The 24,670-nt window shown below is 40.5% G+C and overlaps 1 non-coding gene across 1 annotated transcript; it reads left to right on the top strand.

The window, feature by feature from the left end:
* The first annotated feature begins 8,963 nt into the window (after positions 1-8,963).
* Positions 8,964-9,070, top strand: LOC147928412 (small nucleolar RNA R71). The gene has a single exon (XR_015581048.1). It is a non-coding gene; the product is annotated as a small nucleolar RNA R71 (small nucleolar RNA).
* The last annotated feature ends 15,600 nt before the right edge of the window (positions 9,071-24,670 follow it).

The following is a 24,670-nucleotide window of genomic DNA, read 5'->3' as shown; positions in this document are numbered from 1 at the left end:
TCTAGCAAAAAGCTTTTATGTCTTAAGAAATGAAAAGAAAAAGGGAACCATAGCAATAAGAAAGAAATCCTCACTCCAATAGTTGATTCAAATAAGAAACCTCTCCTAAGGCTTAAAAACAAAAGAGAAAAGGGTATTTGAGAAGAAAAGAAGACAAAGGGTAGAACTAGGATCATTTGGGTTTAGAATGGTAGGATCAAACACTTTGGTTACTTTTGGGTAGACAAGGTTTTGTTCTTGTATGTGTCTAAGTGTTCTTACCTTTAGCATTCTTCTAAAGCTCAATCCATTTTTTATTATGAGAGAACCACTATATTGATAAGCCCCACTCTAAAGAGAGATCATCATTGTCTCTAAACCTTTATTACCAAGCCAAATGAGTTTAAGCATTGCATAAGTTGATTCATGTTCTTGCTTAATAAATGTTAAAGGAAATGGTTGATTTGAATGCATGTGGATATCTAAGGCTCAAATCAGTAAAGGTTGTGATATGCTTGTCTAAAATTTTTAAGTACAGCTCATTCAACTTGCATCATAGTACTAGTAGCTTGGACATTGATTCTAGCTAGTTTGTTAGCAAGCTTTAGGAGCTGAGATCCCACTTTCAAACCTCACCTACCTTCTTGTGTCTGTCACAAAATAAACTCAAATGGGCAACAGCGCCAAATTGAAACTGACAATTCTTGTGGTGTGGTGAATGATGAATAGAATGATGACTTATGAATGAATGGATGTCAGAGTGTTTCAATTCCCCTTATGCAATTGTAGTATAAGAGGTGTCAATCCAATCTGAGTGTTTGTGAACAATTAAGATGTGCATATGAGTCTAAGTCAAGCCAGATGTAAAGGTTGTTTGTCACTAACAATCCTATTATGAAATGGAAAGTGCAGAAAGTAAAACTACAAGAACTAGGAGCTAAATGCAAATGGAACAGAGTGATTATAATAGCAAGAGCAGAAATAGAAACTATGTTGATGAAGAACTAATGCAAGATAAGTAATGAACAGAAAGCTAAATGAATGCAACAGAAATAAAACAGGAATTAAACAGGACAATCACAAATCATAAACACAAGTTCTGGGGACGAACTCGAGCAAGCACTCGACCGAGTGTAGGTCGAGTACAGGGTCGAGCTAGACTAAACGTGAAAACAGAGCAACACAATAAAAACAGAGCAATGCAAAAACGAATCAAACAACAAGCAAGCAATGATATTTAGACTAAGATATTAATAAACAAAGAAGGCCTTGAGGAGGGATTCATGGGCTGAACTAATCATTGTGGTTATCTAACTTGGTCAACAAATCTCAAGCAAACTTTGAGCTAATCTCTAGACATACTATTCTAAGACATGTTTAATCCACTCTCATGGCAAGAAACAATCAAACCTATGCATTTCTAGACTTGTTCTCACAAAGTAAAGAATCTACACAAGCAGGCATTAAGCAATACATCTCAAACCAAACAAGACCTCTAATCTCTTAGCAAGCCTAATGGTAACCTCTAGATCTAGCCTTATCTATGCTCCTTAAACATTGGTGTGATGCTAAGATGCTTGAAATCAAACCCTACCTTCTCAGATATAGGATCAGCATTAAGAACATCTAGCCTAGAAGAGATCTACAACAATCAAGCTTGACCAAATCAAATAAACCACAAGATCAACCCAGCCTAACCCATCCTCAAGGTCCTAAGCAAACTACTCACAAGAACACATGGTGAAATAAGTCAAAAACCCAGAAAATATTGAAACTTGCATTATTAGACAGATGAAACAGAGATCTACAATATTGATGAAGAAATGAAACTCGAAATCTTAATATCTTGAAAGTTATGTAACCAACAAAATACAAGAATCTAGTTTTTCTTTCTTAAACAAGTACAAAAACTAAAAATAAAAGAAAGTGCAAAAGGAATAAATCTAAAAAAAGTAAAAACTAGGTTTTAGACTCTCTAAAAAGTTGCTCCCCTGGTGGCTGCAGGTACAAGGGCCTTATATAGGAGATGAGGTGGAAGCCCTAAAAATACAAAAAGTCAAAGCAGTCAACGGCTCGGTCAACTCGACCAGTGCTCGGTCGAGTGGTTGGTCGAGCTGGCTTCTCTCGTGCATTTTCCACTCGGTCGAGTCCTTCTCAGCACACGGTCGAGTGTCTGGTCGAGTGTCTGGTCGAGTGTGCGGTCAAGTTGGACTCTGGACCTTGATTCTTCAGCCTTAACTCTCTTGTTTTCTCCTCATGATTGCTTCACTTCTCCTCAGCATTGCTTCCATGCTCCTTAAGCTCCAAAATCACCTGTTTATGCATGAAAAGATGCAAATGCAATGCAACTATACTCTAATGCATGATTAGTCCTAAAGCTACACAATAATGGCCTAAATGGATAGCAAAAGATGCAAAAGTTGTGAATAAACTAAGGGAAAACAAGGTAAAATATATGAACATCAACTCCCCCAAACTTAGTCTTTGCTTGCCCTCAAGCAAATAATCAAGACAAAAGAAGGTAGGTGAGGTTGAAAGTGGGATCTCAGCTCCTAAAGCTTGCAAATAGACTATCTAGAATCAATGTCCAAGTTACTAGTTCTATGATTCAAGTTGAATGAGCTATACTTAAAGACTTTAGACAAGCATATCACAACCTTTATTGATTTGAGCCTTAGACATCCACATGCATTCAAATTAACCATTTCCTTTAACATTCATTAATCAAGAACATGAATCAATTCTATGCAATGCTTAAACTCATTTGGCTTGGAAATAAAGGCTTTGAGACAATGATGGTCTCTTTTTAGAGTAGGGCTTATCAATACCAAGGTTCTCTCATGAAAATGGATTGAGCTTTAGAAGAATGCTAAAGGTAAGAACACCTAGACACATACAAGAATAAAACCTTGTCTACCCAAAGGCTCCCAAAGTGTTTTATCCTAGCAATCTAAACCCAAATGATCCTAGTTCTACCCTTTAACTTCTTATTTTCTTTTTCACCCTTTTCTCTTTTGGTTTTCAAGTCTTAGGAGATGTTTCTTATTTGATCTTTCTAGTGGGATGGGGGATTCTTACTTATTTGATATGGTTCTTTTATCTTCTTATTCTTAAGACATATAAGCACTTTGCTAGACTTTCCTTTTCTTTCTTTTCTTTTCTTTAATTAGAACCATTCTCAACATTTTTTACTTCCCATCCTTTCACTAGACTTTTACTTAAACACATTCTCCTCTTAAAGACTCTACCCTCTTTTCTTTCTCTTTTTCCTCTTTTCTTTTCATAACAGTCAAGTCCCAAACCCAACAAGTGAACCACCTAGTCCTATCTAGTTTGAAAAATGCAAACTAGAACTACACAAGGCTTTACTCTTGTCAGTTCAAACCTAACACTTTCTACCAAGCTCAATCCCAAAAAGGCCTCACACACACAAGAATAAACATGGCTTGAAAGAAGGTTTGGTTTAGGGGTAGGGGAACTGATTCTTAATGAGGATATCAGCTACTTGGATCAACAAGAGTTGTAAAAAGGAAGAAGATAATCCAAATATGTATATGGTATCCATGAGTTTAAAGCAATGCACACATTGATAATTGAAAGTCAATATTAGGTTCTTATAAATAGGAAATGGTTTCAAATCTCAACATGCTTCAATTTAGACCAAATGCAATGTAGGAATTCAAGGCTTGGTTCAATCTTATGCTTCTAACCACTCAACTAGCATCAAAGTACTATTAACTTGGGCATTGATCCTAGTCTAGTGAATTAAACAAGCTAACAAGGGAATACTCATCATAGATCCCTAATGCAAATACTATACAATCCTACATGAAACATGCTAAACAAGATTCTAATATGCAATGCAAACTACATGGACACTCTTTTTTTATAAAGAATTTTGCAAAAAATTTCAAATTTTTAGGGTTTTTCTATGCCTTAGATGCTATGCAAGTATTAATATGATGATGCTAAAAATTTGAAATAAGAAAACAAAACACAACATCAATTGCTATCTCAAACCCTCCCCCAAACTTAAATCACACAGTCCTCTGTGTGAAAGAAATTTGTAAGAGGTTTCAAGATCAAAAACAAAAAACAAAACACAACATCAAATGCAATGATATTTACAAGTGAAGGTGATAGTGGTACCTTAGGGATTGTGGAAGTAGTTGTCCAAATCCCCTTGCATGCTGTCATAGGAGTAGTTGGGGTCTTGCTGGTGACTTGGAGGTGGAGATTGGGGCAGCTCGACGATGGGAATCGACCGGGACTCGGTCGAGTACGTGCTCGAGTGGGGGGGGGGGTTGAGCTGGACCACGAATGTCAAAATTCTGACCTTGCTGCTGGTAGAACTGCTGGTAGAGTGCTGGATCCGTGAAGTACTGGGGTGGGATGGGAGGGTAACCTGGATATCCTGGATAAGCAGCTGGAGGTGGGAAGCCATATGGTGATCTGGGCTGGAACTCGGCCGAGTGCATCTGGTGTGCTCGGTCGAGTGGGTGCTCGAGTGACCCGGTCGAGTACCTTGAAAATTGTTGTTCTCGGGTACTTTAGCTCCTCTTCCTCTGATTTGGCTCATACATTGAAGCCCTAGCTGATTCCACAGGGTTCGCAACTCTAGAAAGTGCTCTAGTTGAGCTACTCCTCCTCAAAGGGCTTGGTGGTGTAGGTGAAGAATTCCCACTCTTCAACTCAGCTATCTCCTTCTTTAAGCCCTTGATAGACTTAGCCATGTTGGTCACCTTCTTCTTCAGCTTATCAAACCTTTTCCCATGCCATTTGTTCCATTTTTGCAAAAGAGTTAATCTCTTGGTAGTCTCCCTCACTCCTCTACTATCTCTTGGGTTGAGCTCATAATCCTCAAAGTAAAATTGCTCCTCCCCATCAGCCATTTGTGCATTCCCAGCTTCCTCAACTCTAGGTTGAACTACTCCATCAAACCAGTGCTCCTCAGCTGGCCAAAAGTCAATGTTGGCTCCTTCTTGAATGGTGGTGAGCTCTTGGTTAGGCAAAATCAGTTGCTTTTTCCTAAGTGTTGGAAGCTCAAAGTTGAAAATGTGATTCCCTTGATGCATCTCCTTGGCTAGGATGAGAGTAGAGGTGAGATAGCTAGAGTCAATCCATCTTGGTGAAACCCTTTCTCCTCTAAGTGGAACCTTAGCAGCTTGTAGGATTGGAGTGATGATGCCTCCAATGGTTAGTGCTCCTCTTGATCCTTTGTTCTCCAACTTGCCTACCCAACTTCTCAAGTAAATCATGTGGTCAATGAGCACCATTGCTAGGTCAGTCTCCACAGTGCTCCCAAGAATGATGGTACCATTTCTTGCTTGAAAAATGATTCCATTGAGTGCCAAGTCAATCATCTTTAGCTCCCCCTCATTGATATTCCCAGTTTCCTTCCTAGCAAAGAAGGTGTTGGCAAGAGCTTTGTGGAAGTACCTTAGGACTGGGCTCCTTATCCTTGAACTCTTGGAATTGAAGGATGAGTAGAATTTGTTGTCCCCAATGGTTTCCCACACAGCATAGAGCTCTTCTCTTGGAATCGTCAAACTCCTATTGCTCCCAACCTCAAATCCAAACACATTTGCTATCTTCTTCATTGAAAGATCATACCTCTTCCCCTTGATTGTGAAAGCAATATGACCAGCTCCAAACTCATCATCCTTCCTTGCATATGTGTGCAGCTTGACTGTGGCTAGAAACTCACAACTTTCTTCTTTATACCCCTCCATGCAAAGCCCCATGAACTTGGTTAGGCTGCTCTTCTCAAAAAGGTACTCCACATCTTTATCAATGGCTAGCTTCTCCATGGTCTCCTTGTGTGGATACCTAGTCCCCAGGAACTCTATTCTCATGAAGGTCTCATAAAGTTGCCTCTTTGTCAATCCACAAGATTCTGCTTCTCCATCATCCTCTCCCTCTTCTTCTTCACCTTCTTCTTCACTCTCACTCTCAACCTCCTCTTGTTCAATCTCAACTGCTGGCCTCTTCCCTTTGGCCTTATTTCTCCTCATGAAATCACTAAGAGTTGGCTCCCTTTCTTCTTCACTTTCAGTTCTCTCAGGATCTTCCTCAACTGACTGATTTCTTGAACGCGGCAGCTGGCTCGATCGACCACTCGGTCGAGCGCTTGATCGAGTGGTACGTCGAGCGGTCTTTGCAGCCTCTCGTCTTGATTCAAGGGCATCATCACGACGTTCCATGGAGCTCGCAGCGGTTTGTTGAGACTTCCTGGTAATCCTTGAAGACATTTTCAAAAAAAAAAGAACTGAAAGGAATAGACTCAAAGCTCAAAGTTAATAGGTTAGTGACCCAAAAACTTCAAAAAACTAAGCTTGAGCAAAGGATGAACTTTGAGAGAGATTTTAAAACTTGAATTTAGTTGTTTTGAGCAAATGAGAGAGTGTGAGAGGTATAATCTCGTGCAAGCTCTATATAAAGAAGCTAAGGGGACAAGGAGACAAGGGTGGAGTGTCCATACCATTCAAATTCGAATTGGGAATCTTTGACTTGCTTTTTGCTGCCACTCGACCCCATACTCGACCAGCACGTGCTCGAGCTCCCTTGACTAAAGTTTGAAAATTCAAAATTTTCTTCTTGTTCTTCCTTCCACTCGATCGTTCTAGAGAATTGATGATCAAATGGGCTTTAGTTAACTTTCAACTCGGTCGAGTACCTCTCGTGGGCTGGTCGAGTGGGCTTGCGAACCTCCTTCTCCAAGTCCTAATCTCTCTTTACCCAACTACATTTTCACTAAAAGGCCTGTCCAAAACAAACATAAAAAAAAACACATCAAAACTACAAGGAAAATAAACTTTATTTACAAAGGATACCTTAGGGACTTCCTCCCTAGTGAGCTTGTTTAAAGTCACTAATCTTGACTTTGGTGTCCTTTTTAGACTTGGTTTAGATACCAAGGAGGTGATGAAATCCTCCCTGGAACCTCTTGATCACTGTGAAGTTGATCCTTGATCTCCTCACCCTTAACACACAAACCATATTTCTTCTTGATTTTGAGCATTGGTCTTGCTTTCGTTAAAGACCTCTTGTTCAGCTTAACTTGGAGATCCTCAACCATACTAGTCAACTCTTGAATTGACCTCTTAAGCTTTTCCACAGAATCATCTTGAAAGGAGAGCTTAGCCTTTGGAGTTGCTTCACCACTTAAGCCTTCTTGATCTCCTTTGTCCTTGATAGTAAAAGGTTGATCATTGATGGAGGGCAGATTGGTTGGGTTATAGATGTCAAATTTTATGGTTATATCTTCAGCAATGTTCAAGGTCACAAGACCCTCTTTGACATCAATAATTGCTCCAACAATGGCTAAGAATGGCCTTCCAAGAATGATTGGATCTTCAGGTTCCTTATCCATCTCCAACACCACAAAATCAGTGTGAACCCTTGCCTTCCCTATCTTGACTGGGACATTCTCCAACCTTCCAACTACCTCCTTGTTTGACCCATCATCTAGGCATATATGAAGGTTGGTGGATTTGAAATCAGTTCTCCCAAGCTTTTGTGCTATGGAGTATTGCATCACACTGGTTGAGGCTCCCAAAACAAAGGCATTGGTTGTAGTGAAGGTAACTGATTGTGCAAGGTAGATAGAATGGTCCTGGATCCTCAAGCTTGATTGGAATGATAACTCCTCCAAGGTCCTCAAGATCCTTCTCATCTTGAGCTTCAGCCCTCTTCTTTGACAAATCAAGCAAAAAATCTTTGTAGAGAGGATATGGATCATACTGTTCCAAGGCAGGTCCTCTCTCTTCTTCTTGGTAAGCAATGGTGATCTCTTGTATGGCCAACACTTCCTCAACCACAGCTTCTTCCTTTTAAACCCTCTCTTCTTCTTGTTGCTTAGCCATCATCTCCTTTCTCTCAATGATTTCCCTAAGCTCCTTAATCTTTTGTGCTTTGAAACGTCCTGGGAATAGAAGAGGTGGCTTGTAAGCAGGAGGAATGTACTTAGCAGACTTGACAGCTTCTGAGTCTGCAACTCGATCGACCACTCGAGCATGCACTCGGTCGAGTGGCTGTTTGAGTACCTGGTCGAGTGCAATAGCGGACTCCAGTTGCTTTGGACTAACGTCACTTGGGGCTTCAGTAACTAATGAATTCCCCCAAACTTGGACTTCACTGTCCTCACTGACTTCCTCTTCAAAGAGATAAATGGCTTTGGCAGTAAACTCCCTTGGGTTTTGAACTGCTTTTCCAGGGAGTTGGGTGGGTTTTGGAGCTGAAGTGGATGCTACATTGCTCTCCATATACTTCACTCTTGAGTTAAGTCCCTCAAACTTCATATTCAGATCATTATATTGTGATGTTAACCGTTGATTCAGCTCAGCAAACTGTTTGGCTTCCTCAATTTTCCCATTTGTTTGCCCAATCAACAACTGTTGTATCATTGCTCTTAGGTCTTGTTCCTGGCCTTGGTTAGTCTGAAACCCTGGTGGGGGCACAATTGGGGCTGGAACACTTGTTGCTGCTGCTTGGGTGCATAGTTGTGCTGTTGTTGAGGCTTAGGAGGTGGATAGACTTGGTCTTGAGGGTTGGCTACATTGGTGCTCCTGTAAGAGAGGTTGTTCTGCTTGAAACCTCCACCTTGGTTGTAGCCTTTGTATCCTCCTCCTTGGTTTTGCATATAACACAACTCAGCAAACTCCCTATCTCCTTCATGGACTGGAGCTTCTTCTTCACGAATGAAGTGAATGGTCTTTGACTGGCTTAGGAGAATCTTGTCAAGCTTCTCATTGACCATCTTTAAATCCTGCTTGTATTTGTCCTCCTGATCAGTGGAGGAGCCCCTTATGGTCCTATCATAATCCTCATTATAATTGCCATCAGATTGAGCAAGATTCTCAACTAATTCCCATCCTTCTTCCACATTCTTGTTGAGGAAGTTTCTATTAGAGGCTGTATCAAGAAGCATCCTGATCTTGGGAATTACTCCTCTATACAAGGTCCTAAGGAGTGACTCATTGCTGAAGCCATGGTGAGGACACTGAGTCTGGAATCCTTTAAACCTCTCCCAAGCTTCACAAAAGCTCTCATTATTCCTTTGAGCAAACCCAGAAATTTCATTCCTCAACCTAACAGTCCTTGCATTGGAGAAGAACTTGGCTAGAAAAGCTTTCTTGCATACATCCCATGTGGTTATAGCTCCAGTAGGAAGAGTCTTCTCCCATAAATGAGCTTTGTCTCCAAGAGAAAATGGGAATAGCCTTAACTTGAAGCCATCTTCACTTACTCCATTGATTTTTGTGAGTCCACATATTCTGTCAAACTCATCAAGGTGATCTAGAGGATCCTCCATTGGCAACCCATGAAATTTGTTGGCTTGTATCATGGAGATTAATCCACTCTTGATTTCATAATTATTATTGGCTACAGCAGGAGGCACAATACCAGCTCTTTGGTTGTGTGTGTTAGGTGCATCCCCAGCACCAATGTGTCTAGGTCTATGATCATGGTGATCTTGCTGCTCCATAACTACTTGTTCTTCTTGTTGTTGAACTACTCTTCTTTGCTTATGTCTCAAACCCTTTTGTAGCATGTGGATGTTGTCAATAGGCCTTGGAAGACTGTCTTTGCCTTTTGACCTTGTGTGCATCAACAAACTCGACTACAGACTCGAACAGGTACACGGTCGAGCGCATGCTCGAGTGGGTGGTCGAGTCAACTGGGAAGTAATGGCTATTTGGATCCGGCTTCTGACTCGATCAGTTGCTCGATCACGGCTCGGTCGAGTGGTGGTCGAGTGGGTACCTGAAACTCAAGACAGCCAAGCAAAGGAAGATTCGAGTTTAAACGAACTTAATCTTAGACTAATAATGATCCTAAATGTCACAAAACAAACTCAAATGGGCAACAACGCCAAATTGAAACTGACTATTCTTGTGGTGTAGTGAATGATGAATAGAATGATGACTTGAAACTGACTTTCTTTATGGTGTGGTGAATGAATGATGTATGGAATGATGATGTATGGAATGAATAGAAGTCAGGGTGTTTCAATTCCCCTTATGCAATTGTAGTATAAGAGGTGTCCATCCAATCTGAGTGTTTGTGAACAATCAAGATGTGCATATGAGTCTAAGTCAAACCAATTGTAAAGATTGTTTGTCACTAACAATCCTATAATGAGACATGAAATGCAGAAAGTAAAAACAACTAGAACAAGATACTAAATGCAAACAGAACAGACAAATTAAAGCTATAATGAAACTAGAACAGAAGTAGACACTATGCTGATGAACTAATGCAAGACAAGTAATGAACAGAAAACTAAGTGAATGCAATGGAAATGAAACAGGAATGAAACAAGACAATCACAAATCATAAACACAAGTTCTGGGGATGAACTCGAGCAGCACTCGACCGAGTGTAGGTCGAGTACAGGGTCGAGCTAGACTAAACGTGAAAACAGAGCAACACAAGAAAAACAGAGCAATGCAAAAACTAATCAAACAACAAGCAAGCAATGATATTTAGACTAAGATATTAATAAACAAAGAAGGCCTTGAGGAGGGATTCATGGGCTGAGCTAATCATTGTGGTTATCTAACTTGGTCAACAAATCTCAAGCAAACTTTGAGCTGATCTCTAGACATACTATTCTAAGACATGTTTAATCCACTCTCATGGCAAGAAACAATCAAACCTATGCATTTCTAGACTTGTTCTCACAAAGTAAAGAATCTACACAAGCAGGCATTAAGCAATACATCTCAAACCAAACAAGACTTCTAATCTCTTAGCAAGCCTAATGGTAAGCTCTAGATCTAGCCTTATCTATGCTCCTTAGACATTGGTGTGATGCTAAGATGCTTGAAATCAAACCCTACCTTCTCAGATATAGGATCAGCATTAAGAACATCTAGCCTAGAAGAGATCTACAACAATCAAGCTTGACCAAATCAAATAAACCACAAGATCAACCCAGCCTAACCCATCCTCAAGGTCCTAAGCAAACTACTCACAAGAACACATGGTGAAATATGTCAAAAACCCAGAAAATATTGAAACTTGCATCATTAGAAAGATGAGACAGAGATCTACAATATTGATGAAGAAATAAAACTCGAAATCTTAATATTTTGAAAGTTATAAAACAAACAAAATACAAGAATCTAGTCTTTCTTTCTTAAACAAGTACAAAATCTAAAATAAAAGAAAGTGCAAAAGGAATAAAATCTAAAAAAGGTAAAAACTAGGTTTTTGACTCTCTAAAAAGCTGGACTCCTTGGTGGCTGCAGGTACAAGGGCCTTATATAGGAGGTGAGGTGGAAGCCCTAAAAATACAAAAATTCAAAGCAGTCGACGGCTCGGTCAACTCGACCAATGCTCGGTCGAGTGGCTGGTCGAGCTGGCTTCTCTCGTGCATTCTCCACTCGGTCGAGTCCTTCTCAGCACACGGTCGAGTGGTGGTCGAGTGTGCGGTCGAGTTGGACTCCGGACCTTGATTCTACAGCCTTAACTTTCTTGTTTTCTCCTCAGGATTGCTTCACTTCTCCTCAGCATTGCTTCCATGCTCCTTAAGCTCCAAAATCACCTGTTTATGCATGAAAAGATGCAAATGCAATGCAACTTTACTCTAATGCATGATTAGTCCTAAAGCTACACAATAATGGCCTAAATGGATAGCAAAAGATGCAAAAGTTGTGAATAAACTAAGGGAAAACAAGGTAAAATATATGAACATCATGACTTATGAATGAATGGATGTCAGGGTGTTTCAATTCCCCTTATGCAATTGTAGTATAAGAGGTGTCAATCCAATCTAAGTGTTTGTGAACAATTAAGATGTGCATATGAGTCTAAGTCAAGCCAGATGTAAAGGTTGTTTGTCACTAACAATCCTATTATGAAATGGAAAGTGCAGAAAGTAAAACTACAAGAACTAGGGGATAAATGCAAATGGAACAGAGTGATTATAATAGCAAGAACAGAAACAGAAACTATGTTGATGAAGAACTAATGCAAGATAAGTAATGAACGGAAAGCTAAATGAATGCAAGAGAAATAAAACAGGAATTAAACAGGACAATCACAAATCATAAACACAAGTTCTGGGGACGAACTCGAGCAAGCACTCGACCGAGTGTAGGTCGAGTACAGGGTCGAGCTAGACTAAACGTGAAAACAGAGCAACACAATAAAAACAGAGCAATGCAAAAACGAATCAAACAACAAGCAAGCAATGATATTTAGACTAAGGTATTAATAAACAAAGAAGGCCTTGAGGAGGGATTCATGGGCTGAACTAATCATTGTGGTTATCTAACTTGGTCAACAAATCTCAAGCAAACTTTGAGCTAATCTCTAGACATACTATTCTAAGACATGTTTAATCCACTCTCATGACAAGAAACAATCAAACCTATGCATTTCTAGACTTGTTCTCACAAAGTAAAGAATCTACACAAGCAGGCATTAAGCAATACATCTCAAACCAAACAAGACCTCTAATCTCTTAGCAAGCCTAATGGTAAGCTCTAGATCTAGCCTTATCTATGCTCCTTAAACATTGGTGTGATGCTAAGATGTTTGAAATCAAACCCTACCTTCTCAGATATAGGATCAGCATTAAGAACATCTAGCCTAGAAGAGATCTACAACAATCAAGCTTGACCAAATCAAATAAACCACAAGATCAACCCAGCCTAACCCATCCTCAAGGTCCTAAGCAAACTACTCACAAGAACACATGGTGAAATAAGTCAAAAACCCAGAAAATATTGAAACTTGCATTATTAGAAAGATGAAACAGAGATCTACAATATTGATGAAGAAATGAAACTCGAAATCTTAATATCTTGAAAGTTATGTAACCAACAAAATACAAGAATCTAGTCTTTCTTTCTTAAACAAGTACAAAATCTAAAAATAAAAGAAAGTGCAAAAGGAATAAATCTAAAAAAGGTAAAAACTAGGTTTTAGACTCTCTAAAAAGCTGCTCCCCTGGTGGCTGCAGGTACAAGGGCCTTATATAGGAGATGAGATGGAAATCCTAAAAATACAAAAAGTCAAAGCAGTCAACGGCTCGGTCAACTCGACCAGTGCTCGGTCGAGTGGCTGGTCGTGCTGGCTTCTCTCGTGCATTCTCCACTCGGTCGAGTCCTTCTCAGCACACGGTCGAGTGTCTGGTCGAGTGTCTGGTCGAGTGTCTGGTCGAGTTGGACTCTGGACCTTGATTCTTCAGCCTTAGCTCTCTTGTTTTCTCCTCATGATTGCTTCACTTCTCCTCAGCATTGCTTCCATGCTCCTTAAGCTCCAAAATCCTCTGTTTATGCATGAAAAGATGCAAATGCAATGCAACTATACTCTAATGCATGATTAGTCCTAAAGCTACACAATAATGGCCTAAATGGATAGCAAAAGATGCAAAAGTTGTGAATAAACTAAGGGAAAACAAGGTAAAATATATGAACATCACCGAGCACCTGGTCGAGTTGACCGAGCCGCCCACCTATATTGTCTTTTAGCATTTTTAGGGCTTCCCTTCCTTTTCTTATAAAAGGCCTTGTACCCTGCAGCCACCAAGGGAGAGACTTTTTAAATTACAATTCTAGACCTAGTATTTACCCTTTTGGGAATTGTTTACTTTTTTGCACTTCTTTGTAGAAAAACAAAGAAATCTTTGATACTTGTTGGTTTCATAACTTTCTAAGTATTGAGAATTTGAATTTGATTTCTTCTTCAATATTGTAGATCTTCATCTCATCTATCTAATAATGCAAATTTCATTGATTTCTGGGTTTATGACTTTGTTCATCATGTTTTGTGATTGTGAGTAGTGGCTTAGGATCTTGAGGATGGATTAGGGTGGATAAAGGTTATGGTTGTTTGGATTGGTCAAGATTGATTGCTTAATATCTCTTCTGGGTTAGATATGCTCTATGCTATTCTTATACTGAGAGGGTAAGGGTAGATCTTAAGCTTCTTAGCATCATACCAATGTCTAAGTTGTTAGATAAGGCTAATACTAGAGATTATCATGAAGCATGCTAAGAGATTAGATGTTTACTATGATTTTTGACATTGATGATCTGGTTGTTTAATGCCTGCTTTGATATGTAATAGCTAGTGAGAGCTAGGTCTAAGAAGTATCTTGGCTTGATTGTTATTGTCATGAGAATGGATTAACATGTATTAGAAGATCATTGTCTAGAGATAGCTCATTGTTGATTGAGGTTTGTTGACCAATTTAGATAATCATAGCTTGAGTCCATCCCATGAATCCATCCTTAAGACTTTTCTTTGATTATTGATTTCCCTGTTTTAAATCCTGTTAATTGATTGTTGTTTGCTCTGTTTCAATATTTGCTCTGTTTCTGACATTCATTCATCAACTCGAGCATCCGATCGAGTGCTTGCTCGAGCTCATTCTAGTGTTCCTGTTTCATGTTCTGCATATTTCTGTTTCATTCCCTGTTTCATTCTAGTTGCATGTCCTGTTGCATTACATTTAGTTCCTGTTAATCCTGTGTCACTACTTGTTTTGCTTTACTATAGTTCATGTTCCTGTTTCATTTCATTACTGCTTTGATCATTCTGTTTACTTTGCATTTAGTATCCTGTTTTAGTAGCTTTACATTCTGTATTTCATAATCATCATTAGGTTGTTAGTGACAAACATCCTTCATATTTGGCTTAACTTAGATAAGTGTTCACATCATGATTGCTTGCATCACACTCATTATGGTTTGACATCCTTTATGCATCCATCCCTATCTTCATCCATCTCCATCATCACCATACAAAAACATATGTTTCACATGCGTTCCAAGGGTTGAAAAGCCTAAGGGGCGTACGTAGCAGGCAGGCGGCTGCCGGTGCATTGGCTGGGGAACCTAATTCATTGGTTGAACCTCGGTCGGACCGCGGGCCGGTCTGCGGTTTGTCTGGCCGGTAGGGACGGTTCGGGGGCGTGACACTCCCACCACTACAAATTCAAATTTTTTGATGCGTCTATATAGTACTTGTAACATGCCATGTTACTAATCATTCTCTATGGCTAAATTTGATCTAAACTTTTCACCTTAAAAAAATAAAAATCATTCCTTTGATTTGAATACCATTCCAGCGAATAGTGAAGATCATGATTCTGAAAATGGAGATTTTAGAGAGGAAGGTGACACTGTTCCTGTGGTTGAGGAAACATATATTGAAAGTGGCGATCCTACTGTAAGGATTATAGTATCTTCTAAAAGTATCATTATAATCGACCTCAACGTGAGTCTGACGGAAGAGGATTCTGAAATAATAGAGTTAGATGTCGAGCAACTATACGATGAAACTGAAGATCACATGGTTAGAGACCAAGGTAAATTGAATCATTATATGTCTATTTTTTTTTTTTTTTGGGAAACATATAGTATTATTGATGTGGATTCATTTTTTCTCCATTTGGACTAGGACCAAACGAAAATGAAGAGAATCAAGATCACTTAGTTGGAGACCAAGGTAAGTTTACTTGTTAACTTGATATATAACTTGTATTTATATTTCAAGTATAATGTAAGTATGCATTGATATTTGATGGTATGTGTGCTGATTTATAAAAAATTGATGGTTTGGAGCAGGTCTTAACGCAAATGGTGACATCACAACTATAAAGAAAAGGGATTACAATAATGCTCGTAGGTGGGCAGTCTATAACGCTTTACTTGAAAGGAGTGTGAATGGAAAACTGGGTAAAAGTACCAAAAGAGAGGCATCAAGTTTACTGAGGATGCATACTCGAACGGTTCAAAGAATATTGAAACAAGCTAAAGGCACTCACGCTGGTGTATTTGTTGATGTGTCTTAAAGAAGGAAAAATGGATGTGGGCGCAAGAAAATTCCTATTGACATACAATGAATCATTGATACACCTCTACATCGACGGACAACTTTGAGTACGTTGGCTGAAGCCCTTGGGAAAAGTCACTCAACACTATATAAATGTGTGAAAGAAGGTCTTATACGACGTCATTCTAATGCTCTGAAACCACATCTAAAAGATGAAAACAAGGTAGCTAGGTTACGATATTTTCTATCAATGTTGGATCGTAACAGTTTGAATCATGAACCAAAATTTATTGATATGTACAACATTGTGCATATTGATGAAAAGTGGTCTATATGACCAAAAGAAAAGAGAACTACTATTTGCTTCCAGAAGAAGAAGACCCCATACGGACATGTCAAAGTAAAGAACTTCATTGGAAAAGTTATGATGTTAGTCGCAATGGCTCGTCCGAGATTCGATGATGAAGGAATCAAAAAAAAATTCTGGAAAGATTGGGGTTTTTTCCTTTTGCCACTATTCAGGCTGCACAAAGACGAAGTAGAAACAAAGAAGCTGGAACTATGGAAACAAAACCCATCACATCAGTTAAAAGAGACGACATAAGAAGATGTTTGCTTGAAGAAGTTCTTTCCCAGATTCGTGAGAAATTGCCTAGTGAGGATGTCAGAAAAGTTATCTTTATTCAACAAGATAACGCAAGAATGCATGTGGCTCCACGCGATGTAGAATTTCAAGCTGCAGCTTCACAAAATTGTTTTAACATTCGATTGATGTGTCAACCGCCAAATTCTCCATATCTAAATGTTCTGTATTTTAGATTTTTTAGTGCTATCCAAGCATTACAACATAAGGTATGTCCGAAGAACATTGAAGAGCTTATTCACGCGGTGTATACGTCTTTCGAAGCATATCTGCCAAGAAAGATAAACCACATTTTTTAACTCTGTAACTGTGCATGAAAGAAACAATGAGAATTAGAGGATCTAATAACTATAAAATCCCACATATGAAGAAAGAAGCGTTGGAGCGAGAGGGTCTTCTTCATTCACAAATAATATGTAATTCTACTATAATAGAAAATGTAATAAGCCAGCTAGGAGTGTGAGGTTTGTTTAGTCTATCTCATTCTTCAAATTTCCTTAATAAAAAGAGTTTATGAATAATTTTGGTACGGTTTTAGTTTACGGTTCTACTTAACTTTTTATTTACATGATTTATCTTCAGTTATTAGTTTTAGGTTAAGTTTCATGTTTTACTTGTTGTTTAGCTTTTTCTTTGTGCTGTTCTCGACCTTGAACGTGTCTCTGACAAAGATCTCTCTTCTCCTTCTGATTTAAAATCTCAGGTTTGTTTCCTTCATCTTTTTTTTTTTGGTTTTTTTTTTGATTGATCTATTTAAAATCAGGTTGCTAATTTGGAATATATATTGTCCAGAGAGGAGCTTGTAGAGTTGGGTTTTATAGCAAACGTTGATAACAATGTCGAGGTCATGGAGCTGACAATGATTCGGGTATGGGTTTCTTCCTCAAGAGGATGCCTTTATGCAAGAAGCCAAACATCAAAATGTATGCTGATGAAACTAGCAATCATTATATCTCTCTCTGCTTCTTATTTAATTGCAGGTTGTAGATTTCTATGACTACTAGAAAGGACAAATGGAGATGGTCCAGTGTTACTTTTATTTAGGTAAATCTCTTTGAGTACTGACTGCGTATTGCACCATCTTACTAGATCACATTTTAAAACAAGGTCATGTAATCACGTTATTGTTCCATGGAATGAGTGAAGGGAAATTCTTGTCCAGCTGCATTCTTGTTGTTTGACTATTGTGTCTGAAGCTCAGGCTTCTCTGTTCCCTTCTCCATTTTCTTTTTGGCTTCTCCTCAGTTTTATCTGAGGTTTGCTACTGATAACTCTAATTTACATGTTTTAGACACATTTTTCATCCATTTTTTGCATTATAAATACCTTGATCTTAGCATTTTTAGGTCCGTAACCTTAGGAATTTGCATTTAGGTTGTTTAGGGTATTGCATTGTTGCATTTGTGCATTTTGGATAAAACAGGTGCTTGGGAACCCAAAAACGGGAAGAATGAGGTAAAACCCGAACATGTACCTGATGGAGTGTTCGTGCGAGAAGAACAGTCCCAACCTTAACCCAACCAAAGAGGATCTCAGAGCAGGACGAACAACCCGAAGACATACCCGAGCATCCACACGACTCGAACCTCGTGCAAAACCTCGTGCAAAACCTCATGCAAAACCTCATGCAGACCTTCGGGCGGAGCTGGGAAGCTAGGTCAAAGGGGTTTCCATATATAAACCACCTCCTTATTTTCTCGCCAAAAGGGCAGCAGACACTCACGTACCAGAGAGAGAGAGCTTCTGAGAGAGAGAGAGAGAGAGAGAGAGAGATTTACACATTTTCTTACTTTGTTAGGATTCGATCTTTACTTCTTTTGCTACTTTTTCAGTTTTTATTCTGTATTCTATTACTTTTATCTTATTTTCAATTCAATGCAACTTTCATTTGTTTGTGTTTTTATGCTATTCACCATGATATCAGAGTAGTGAATCAAAGTTTCTAAGGATAAGATAGGCGAGTATGTGTTCTGGATCGATTAGGATATCTTAGCTTGATTGTTTTTTTTTATAAAAACTCCTTTCTAGATTGGTATACTTAATGTTATTTTCACACCGAGAGGTTGAGATTAGATCTAAAACAACCCGACCCGTTTTTTTATTTATAATAATAATATATAATTAAGCATCTCATATTACTTAATTAAACCAACCAAACTACAATTCATCAATAAACCAACCACAACCAATATGCACATCGGAAACATACCAACATTACAAAGCCAACATATCATCAATACGATAACATTCCTAACTATTCTATCCAACAACCTAACACCACACTAACCAAAGTTCCAACATAGACCATATAACAAACCACCAACACACAAACGAGACCCTAGATCATCCTCCTCTTCATCACCATGATTCCACGTCACATACCTGCACACCACAAACAATAATTGATATGCGTAAGTATTATCACAAATACTTAGTGAGTCAATCCTCCCATCTACTGGGATATACACACAAGCAACTGAGAAACCAATGTTTAACCAATAACAACCAAACACAAACAAACCAAGAAAAACATACATCGCTGTTGACCGAAATGGGTGTCGACCGACACTACCTCAGTGTCGATCGACACTACTTCCTTGGTGTCGACCGACACCTACTTGGTGTCGATCGACACCGACTCTGCAACTCTTTCTGCATGAAGCTGAAATCCAAAGATCCGCTTCCCGAATCTCCCAAATCGTCTGAAACTCACCAAAACTCCTGGAAACTCAAGGAAACTAACAATCAACCACACACATACAAGAATATGCCCCAAAACACAACAATCAAGCAAAACAAAGGATTCTCAGACTTAGATAAGCCATGGTTATGCACTCATCTTTGCCAATCAATGAGGAAAACGACCAACCCACGTTCTTAGCCTTCGATCTCACTCCCCAAGCACAGATCTCTCAAAAACAAGCAAGGAAACTCACAAAACTCACTGGAAAGCTTCTCTATCTCTTTCTTCTTCTCTTTGCAACGAAACGACAAAAGAAGAAAGAAGAAGTCAACTTTTCCTTTTAATAGTCGAGTTTATGGCTTCCCCAAACCAACCACGCAAACCAGACGATTAAAATTGAACCGATTTGACCAAGCACGAATGGTGTCGACCGACACCACTAGGAGTGTCAATCGACACCCCTACCAGAAATCGAATTTCTTCTGGTTCGCGGATGTTACAATTCTCCCCCACCAGCATAGATTCGTCCTAGAATCTAGCACCAAGCCAACAGTCAAGGATCTCCCGTGCAACCAACACTATGGCCCGCACATTGTCCGACTAACTATGAGGAATCAATCTGGCCAATAACCGCGTCACTGACATTATACGCTCTCAACTCATGCATCTCCCTCGCTCTCAGGTCTCAACCTTCGATTCTTACCGGCATGCCATCGGGCCTCAGCCCTCTAGCTACGGTATCAGGAAGTCGAATCTAGCTCACGGGCTATCACCCTACAGCACGCCTTCGGATCATCACCCAAAGTTGATATACCAGTTATACCCTCAGGCCACAAAGTCCTTCGATATAACGGTACTCAGGAACTTAACCGTCCCCTCATGAGTTGTTCGAGATCTCATATCTCTAGAGCAATAACGCTGACCAGAACTACCTCTATGGCTCTCACAGGAACATCACAATGTCCCACAGCCAACACTCACCACTAAGGCTACTAAAACGTCACAAAGACCCTTAACACGTCACAAAGAATCCAAACACGTCACGAAGACCACACAAACGTCCCACAAGACCGCCATTAAGGCCACAAAAATATCCAAAAGGACCGCCACAAAGACCACAAACGTCACCGGGACCGCCACCATGGTGTCCGGCATCACTAAGACAACCACCAAGCTATCTGGCGTCACCAAAACCACTAACACTGACCGGCATCACCAAGAACTCTGTCACCAAGACCACCGTTAGGGCACCAAACATCACAAAGAACGCCCTACCACTGACAAGCGTCACCAAGATCTATGTCACCAAGACCACTATCAGGGCACAAAACGTCACAAAGAACACTACCACTACTGGCAAGCGTCATCAAGATCTTTGTCACCAAGACCACTGGCAGGGTACCACAACATCGCAAGGAAAGCCCTACCACTGACAAGCGTCACCAAGATCTCTGTCACCAAGACCACTGTCAGGGCAGGAAACGTCCCAAAGAAACACTACCACTAGCAAGCGTCACCAAGATCTCTGCCAGCAAGACCACTACCATGGTACCACCACATCATCAAGAATGCTACAGCTGACAAGTGTCACCAAGAACTCTGACACCGAGACCACTGTCAGGGTATAAACCGTCACTAAGACCCTATCAAGGCACAAGGGTCACCAAGACCACTCTATACCATGATACTAAACGTCACAAAGAATGCCACCTAGGCACACATCCCGCAGGATCATCACAAAGATCGCCACACTTTCCATAAAACTTTCCAATTTTTAAAAACTTTCTAATTATGAAAACCTTTTTTTATGGAAACTTCCAATTATAGAAACTCGAGCTATTTCTCTTTTCCATGACAACACCAGCCAAAATAAAGAAATACTCATCTTATTAAATCCTCAAGTGCAATAAACGCTAACAACTCCGAAACGAAAGAAAAACTTAACAAAACCAAACAAAACAGAATGAAATTAAACTCTGGGATTGGTGCCCGACCCTTCCTTCGGCTGCACCTCTCCCACTGTCAACTGCTGCAACCTTGGACACTGTGGTCTGATATGTCCCACCTCCTTGCAGTAAAAGCACACTTGAATGTCATCTTGCGTCCCGCTCCTCTTAGGACAGCCTGCCAACCTGTGATCCATGCTCTCGCACCCATAGCATCCCTGCCCACCTTGGTTTGTTACTGACATGTCCTCCCGCTTCCTCTTATGCCCTTGCTCCGACTTGCTACCCTTGCTTGAAATGCTTTGCCCCAATATCTCTTATGTCTGCACAGTAGGGCTAACCATCTCTACCTGTGACCTCAGGTCATCCTCTATCCCACCTGCAAACACTACCAGCTCCACTCTAGTAGTAACTCCTCACCCTGCACCGAGTCCTCAGATCTTCACGCAGAGCCAACAAAAACCTCCGCACCTGAGCCGCTTCTGGTTCCAAAGCCCGACCTGCATACACCACAAGCCGACTAAACTCCGCGTCTAGCTCCCGCGCAGTACAGTTACCCTGAGACAACCCCAAGAACCGCGCCTTTATGCGATCAAGTGCTTTCTGTGGAAAGTACTTAGCATTGAACTCTCTCACAAAGTCCATCCAAGTCATCTCATGTACCCTCTGTGCCGTCACCGACCTCCACCAAACCCTCGCATCCTCCAAAAGGTAGTGCGCTGCCAAGTCCACCCGATAGTGGTCGGGACACCGGAGCGACTGGAAAATATCCTCCGTCCGCTCTCTCCATTCATCCGTTGCACTCGATCTGTGCCTCCTGGGTAAAATCCTGCACCCACAAGCCGTAACTGCACCAGCATCTGAACATACTGAGCATCCACTACCTTGGCCCCTGGCTGCACACCCGCATGCACTCCAGCTACAGGTTGCACCACTGGACCTCTTCCACCAACCACTGGCGGCACAACTGGAACCTGCCCACCATCCACTGGCGGCACAACTGGAACCTGCCCACCATCCACTGGCGGCTCAACTGCTGGAAGTCGCGCCAAAACCTGAGCTAGCAAGCCTGCCAAGACTTCCTCTCTACCTGGAACACCCTCTGCTGTAACCCCCACTCCCGGGGCAACACCGTGGTCGACACCGGGCCCATCCGCCCTACCAATACCACCACCAGCTACGTCTCCAGACACACTAGGATCAAACTGCGACTCTGCCTTCCTCAGTAGCCATGCTCTGGGTCACACTCTCACTAACCTCGGGAACCCGTCCCCGCTCACAGCTACGGCCACGGCCACGACTACGACCACGTCCACGACCAGCAGGTCCCACACCTCTAACCATCTTTATCACCAAGAACAAAAGCTAAGCAAACAAAACGACCCTAACTACACAAAGAACACAACTCACTGTGGAATCACAAAGTAGGCTCGAAGAGGATGATACTAGGATTCCATACCACATGCAAATTGACTAAACTACTCATGATCAATTCTATCACACAACATCATGCATCAACCAACATAGAGATCAATTCAACCAATTAAATCCCTAAATCACTCTAAACATCCACTTAACCATCCTAGAACCGTAAGGGCTCTAATACCAAACTAAAACAACCCGACCCGTTTTTTTATTATAATAATAATATATAATTAAGTATCCCATTTTACTTAATTAAACCAACCAAACCACAATTCAACAATAAACCAACCACAACCAATATGCACAGTGGAAACATACCAACATTACATAACCAACATATCATCAATACCATGACATTCCTAACTATTCTATCCAACAACCTAACACCACACTAACCAAGGTTCCAACATATACCATATAACAAACCACCAACACACAAACGAGACCCTAGATCATCCTCCTTTTCATCGCCATGATTCCATGTCACATACCTGCACACCACAAACAACAATTGAGATGCGTAAGTATTATCACAAATACTTAGTGAGGCAATCCTCCCATCTATTGGGCTATACACACAAGCAACTGAGAAACCAATGTTTAACCAATAACAACCAAACACAAACAAACCAGGAAAAACAAACATCGGCCGCTGCTGACCGAAATGGGTGTCGACCGACACTACCTCAGTGTCGATCGACACTACTTTCTTAGTTTCAATCGACACCGACTCTGCAACTCGTTCTGCATGAAGCCGAAAGTCAAAGATCCGCTCCCCGAATCTCCCAAATTGTCTAAAACTCACCAAAACTCCTGGAAACTCAAGGAAACTAACAACCAACCACACACATACAAGAATACACCACAAAACACAACAATCAAGCAAAACAAAGGATTCTCAGACTTAGATAAGCCATGGTCATGCACTCATCTTTGCCAATCAATGAGGAAAACGACCAACCCATAACCAGAAACCTCCACAGCAAGCTCCTTCCACGTTCTTAGCCTTAGATCTCACTCCCCAAGCACAAATCTCTCAAAAACAAGCAAGGAAACTCACAAAACTCACTGGAAAGCTTCTCTCTCCCTTTCTTCTTCTCCTTGCAACGAAACGGTAAAGAAGAAAGACGAAGTCGACTTTTCCTTTTAATAGTCAAGTTTAGGGCTTCCCAAAACCAACCACGCAAACCGGACGATTAAAATTGAACCGATTTGACCAACCACGAATGGTGTCGACCAACACCACTAGGAGTGTCGATCGACACCCCTACCAGAAATCAAATTTCTTGTTCGCGGATGTTACAAGATCTAGGGTGTTTTGCCATCGACAGATGTTGTTGAAATGCTTGAACAAACCAATGCTAGAGACGTACTCACTTAGCCTAAGAGATTAGATGTGTAAGAAGTTTATTGACAATAATGAATCAGATTTTAATGCCTGCTTAGTCATATTTATCCTACGAGAGTTGGGTAGGGGAGTGACTAAGGTTGATTGTTTCTATCACGAGAGTCTTTTTGCAAGGTTTAAAGATTCATTGTCTAGGGAATATTTGCTTGAGGCATGTGAGATATCCCAAATTGATTAGGAGCACTTATGAGTCGATTACCCCATCCTTAGGAGCTTTCATACTTGATTGTTTAGCCTTTTACCTATAACTCGACCCATTACCCGAACTGGTACTCGATCACCAGCCTCGTGTATACCCTCGAGTTGTTGATCTTTGTGTTATTGATTTCTTCTGTTATCCGATTACTCACCTGATCTGGTACCTGAATGCTTGCATTGTGTGTTTAGGTTGAGTTGTTCTTGTTTTATTTACTTTTTGTTTCTTTAGGTTGTTAGATAAAACTCCCATTATTGCTTGGCTTGACTTGCATTGTTCTGATCACATCTTATCTGCTAGCATAACAACCATTTGGATTGATAACCCTTTGTACTACAACTGCATAAGGAATTGATACCCTGGGTGAAAATCCTGTTATCAACTACTTGAAAACGTCACAGAGTGATGGAAAAACAGTTGGGGCTTGTCTTGACCGTAACGAACTTTGTCCTGCTGGATATTAGCGAACTAGTGACTGAGGTATATCTACGTAGTATCTTAGGTATTTCAGATTTCTATTCATCTTTAGATTTATATTTTTGTTAGATACATCGTGATGAATAACTGGAAGACATAATAGACAATTTGTATTACGCCA

Source organism: Camelina sativa, chromosome 14 (genome assembly GCF_030686135.1).
Source record: "Camelina sativa cultivar CO46 ecotype springtype chromosome 14, ASM3068613v1".
In the NCBI taxonomy this organism is placed as follows: domain Eukaryota; kingdom Viridiplantae; phylum Streptophyta; class Magnoliopsida; order Brassicales; family Brassicaceae; genus Camelina; species Camelina sativa.
The sequence above is the reverse complement of the archived record's forward strand: the minus strand, read 5'-3'. Positions and strand labels throughout refer to the sequence as shown.